The following is a 5,135-nucleotide window of genomic DNA, read 5'->3' on the forward strand; positions in this document are numbered from 1 at the left end:
CTGACAAGCACCCGCCCTTAGGTGGGTCTAAAAGGCACCTCGTTAACATAATGAAAGACACAGACATTACTCTCCTGACTTAGGAGATCCCAGGGGTTTTCGGGGCTCTGTGCCAGAACTGAGGACAAAGACCGAATATATGCTTCTTACTATAAAGCACCTTATCACAGCGCCCGTGGGGTCTCCGTGGGATAGGGAATGTCACCCTCAGTTTCCTCTCCTTGGGTGGCCCTGGGTGTGGACCGGCTCCTTTGCCACATGAGGCTGGGAACTCAAGACTAGATGTTCAGCATCAGGAACACCCTGAGCCCAACGTGGGTTTGGTGCTCAGATACTTTCCCTTGATTCTAGGTTCAGGCCCCCCCCCCCCCACCCCGCCCCCAAATTTGGTCTGGCAGGTCCCGCTCCTTCCAACTCTTTACTGTCTTCAATGTGACTTTAAATAATCTTTATCTAACAATCTCCTTTGAGGAAGAAGGTGGTCCTTATTGCCCAGCCCACCGTTAACGGGGACTGGATTGGTCTGTGCGGCTGTTACAGCACAGACGCTCTCCTCAGCCAGCCCCGTCTTGGAGAATCTCCGAACAGCACGCGAGATCTGGACTTCATCATTTCACCCAACAGGCCATACGTTTTCTCCAGTTGGCTCCCAGGTGCCCACACCCCAACCATTAAAATAAACAAATTCAATTGTGAGCTCATCTGCCAGGATGTTTTGGCAGGAAGATACCATGCAGAGCCGGGGCGCCCTGAGAGCTCCATTCTGAGAGGGCACGGAGCTTGCAGAGAAATATGAAGGGCGAAGACGAGGGCGAAGCAGAGAGAACCTGCACTGTCAATTCCAGCAGGTGATTTTGCTGGAGGCAGAGGCCGTGAGAGGGAGCCCTCGGTTTCGGGTGATGAGAGAAGTTAGCTAAGTCCAGCTGGAACTGGGGATATCGGTGTCCGTTCCAGGTAGGCTTAGCAAGCAGGAGGCTTGGGCCTTCTTTGAGAAGGAAAAAGGCTGGGTGGAAAGCAGGCTGTGGGCGTGGTTAAGAGAGCAGAAGCTGGGCCTTGCAAGAAATGTTTGCTAATCCAGGGGTGGGGTATGGGGCTCCTCTGGAGAAGTGGCTAGCGGCAGTGTTTTCAGAAGCAGAGGGCCTGGGAAGGAGGGTCTGGGAAGAAGGGTCTGAATGGCTCAGAGGAGACGGGGGCTTGGTCAGCTAGAACCGTTCAGCTGTATTTCTCTTCTGGCAACTTTTCTCACCTGTCAATGGCTTTTCTTCTCTGCCATTTCCATTTCCCGCCCGTGTATGTCTTCTTCTCTCTGCTGAGTCAAGCTGTGGCTGTAGAGAGAGGTGAGTTTTGGTGGCAGACACTAATGATTAGTGTGCCCTAGTAGCATGCTTCTCAAAGAATTTGCACATTCCTGCTGGGAGTAGAGAATGCCATAGAATAAGGGAACACCCTCCTTAAGTTGTCCTTTTGTTTGGGAGAGTCAGGACACTAATATTTTCTTTATTCAAAGGACTCATCTGCTTTGAAGACCTCTGTTGCCCACTTTCGTTTCTGATCTTTCTCCAGGAGGTCATTGCACAACCAGAGCTTCAGTTACCAAGTAGATGTGGCTAAGCCCTGGTCTACATTTACAGCCTGGAAAACTTTCCTGGGCTCCAAGCTTACATGTACCGTCCACCTCAAGCTTTACATGTCTAAAACTCAGCTCACTATCTTCTTCCCAAAGCAGACATGTTCTTCTCCCACATTCATTCATTCATTCATTCATTGGCTCACTCACTCATTCACTCATTCACTTATCCAGGTAGTTAGTGGGCTCCAGGTACTACTTTCCACAGGGCACCATAGTGAATCATGACCAAGATCTATATGGTCCCTGCCTTCCTGAAGCTTCTAGTCCAGTGAAGTACATTCATAAGTAAAGAGGAACATTTCCTAGACACAAACATATACATTTCCAAGTTGAAAAGACCCACTGAGGGCCTACAACACATTTTAAGACCTTAACAACAACAAAAGGATAAAATATAAAAACACTTGGCACAAAGAAAAAATATATATATATTTTTAGAAAGAAGAGAGAAAAGTCCATATTCAAAGGAATAGGAATAGAATGAAAGTAAGATTTTCAGTACCAACCCTAACAATTTGAAGACCATAGAAGAATGCCTTCAACATTCTGACACATTAATGCAGGAACTGTGGGTGAATATTATATCCTTTAAACTATCAACTATGTGTGATCATAATTAGCTTCTCCAGAAACACAGAACCAAAAGGATGTGTATTTATATAGAAAGAGGTTTAAGTAGTTGGCTCATGTAATTATGAATGTAGGCAAGGCCAGAATCTGCAGGGTGGGCCAACAGGCTGGAGACCCAGAGAAGAACCAGTATTGCATTTTCATCCGAATGCCATCTGCTGGCAGAATTCCCTCTTGCTTGGGGGAGGTAAGTCTTTTGTTCTATTTAAGCCTTCAACTGATTGGATAAGGCCCACCCCATTACGAAGGGTAGTTTGCTTTACTCAAAATCCACCCATATAAATGTCCATCTCATCCTAATACTCGCACATGGAAACACCCAGAATCATCTTTGACACATATTTGGGCACTGTGACCCAGCCAAGTTTACCCGTAAAATTAACCATCACATTGAGGGAAGAATAAAATACTTTCAAACATTCAAAGCCTCCAAAAGTTCACCTCTTATGTACCCTTTCCTATGAGTCTCTTAGAAAGACAGATACTTCAGCAAAACAAGGGAGTGAAGTCAGAAAGAAAAGCTGTGGACCTAGGAAAAGGACCTATCAGATCAGTCTCAGGACAGCAGCTATGCAGAGGCTGAGTAAGCCACCTGGGCAGGTGGGAGCAGCAGGGCGGCGTTATTCAATGAGAGAGAAACATCAACCAGCTGCCTCTTGCACACCTCCTACTGGGGATGTGCCCACAACCAAGGTACATGCCCTTGACTGGAATCGAACCTGGAACCCTTCAGTCCGCAGGCCGACACTCTATCCACTGAGCCAAACGGGTTTGGCTAAAATGCATTTTTAAATAACCTTTTTATTTTGGGATAGTTTTGACTTACAGAAAAGTTGCAAAGATAGTAAGTCCAGAGTTCCCACATACCCTATGCCCAGTTTCCCCTGTTGTTAACATCATACATCGGTATAATATATTTGTCAAAATTAATGAACCAATACTGATACGTCATCATTAACTGAAGTCCATGCTTTATTCTGATTTCCTTAGTTTTTACCCAGGATCCCTCACATCATCACAGTATCCTCATTCTATTTTGATAAATATGAAGATATCATAGTGATTCACTTGTACTGAAAATAAAACAAATTTCATTCACAGCTAGCTGAGGGAGAGTTGGGATTGAAAACTCTCCGAGAGAAAACAAGATCTCCCCCTAGTGTTCAGAATAGAAAATAGCATTTTGACTTTTCACCGCAGTGCTAATGCGGAACAACAAATCGTCCTAAAATTTTTTGGAAATAATATTAAATTCAGAGTTTAAATATAATCAAGAGAAAGAGAAGACACAGTCAATTACTAACAAAAGTGACAAACAACCTCAACATCAAGATGGTTTTGAAGAGCGAGGGAGGCTTGGACCCGGCAGGTGTCATGTAAAAAGCCTGTGGAGTGTCGCCCCTGCAGGGCCTGCTGTGCGCCTCCTACAGAATAGGCAATCAGAGCCCGCGGGAGCCGCTTTCTGTGGGTTCGCATTCTTTATATTCATCAACAGGATTAATGAATCTAACAGGCCAGGCATTCAATCCCAGTGTATATATCATCCCGAATGGCTGTCTACTTCGCTAGTGTTGATGAGCACTGCAGGTAGAAGCCCTTTTTCCTCTCCCTCCTCCCTCTTCTCCAATTACTGAATGTCAGGTTTCTGGCTAGCCAAACATTTGAACATAATGAAAAATCAGGAAGGGTGCCAAAAGAGGCCGGTGAAAGAACAATCCTAAAGACCGAGAAGCAGGAACTAGGCATCCACTAGAAACAGACATAGTTAAGAATTACAAGGCTCTTCTTATATGGAATTCTATTTGATTTGGGTCAACAGGAAAAAACCAACGCATTTGTAAGGATGGCTTCAACACTGGTTTTCTGGCAGTAGGACTGGCAACTGGTAGTGAGAGAAGAAACACACCTATTACACACAGAATATAGTCCTGCATTTTACTGATGAGTTTAAATCATCAGGTGACATTCACATCATAGCATCTTCTGTTTAGGACAGCAGCAGGAACGGATTTTTGTTAAGAATTACTAACAACTTAAAAAAAGTTGTAGGAATTTAGCTAAGTTTTTATTACTTAGAAAATTTATTTACTTGTGGCAGATCCTGTTAGTTGCTGATCCAACATCCATTCTCCCTTTTCTTCCACTGCCAGAATTTATTCATTAGGGAAGGCAGTGTGCTCAGCTAAATAGGTATTCCCTTTCCCAGCTTCCTTAGCGAGGAGATGCTTAGGGACAGTTTTGGACAATGACAGACAAGCAGAAATCTACTTGGCCTTTGGGAAGCTTTTCTTTCCTTTTTTTTTTTTTTTTTTCTTTCTTTCTTTCTTCCTTCCTTCCTTCCTTCCTTCCTTCCTTCCTTCCTTCCTTCCTTCCTTCCTTCTTTCTTTCTTTCTTTCTTTCTTTCTTTCTTTCTTTCTTTCTTTCTTCTCTCTCTCTCTCCCTCTCTCTCTCCCTTTTTTCTCCTCACCTGAGGATATGTTTTTTAAATTGATTTTACAGAAAGAAGAAGGGGGAGAGAGAAACATCGATGTGAGAGAGAAACGTTGATCGGTTGCCTCCCATACATGCCGACTGGGAATTGAACCCACAATCTTTGGTACAGGGTGATACTCTAACCAGCTGAGCCACTGGCCAGGGCATGATGCAAGAGAGCAGCTATCCCTCACACTGCCCCTTCTCCCCTTACTCCTGCCATAAGTAAATATGTGACGGCTGGATCTGCAGCAGCCATTTAGAACCACAAGGCAACAAGAATGTAGACAAAATTCAACTTTAAGGACAGTGGGGCATAAAGTTAGAAAGAGCCTGGATCTCTGAAATTATTATTGAATACTGAACCAACACCATCAATAATCTAATCTGGACTTCTTGAAAA

This window comes from Myotis yumanensis, unplaced genomic scaffold, assembly GCF_028538775.1.
Source record: "Myotis yumanensis isolate MYYU_CA2020_CCGP unplaced genomic scaffold, mMyoYum1.0.hap1 SCAF_1, whole genome shotgun sequence".
NCBI lineage: Eukaryota > Metazoa > Chordata > Mammalia > Chiroptera > Vespertilionidae > Myotis > Myotis yumanensis.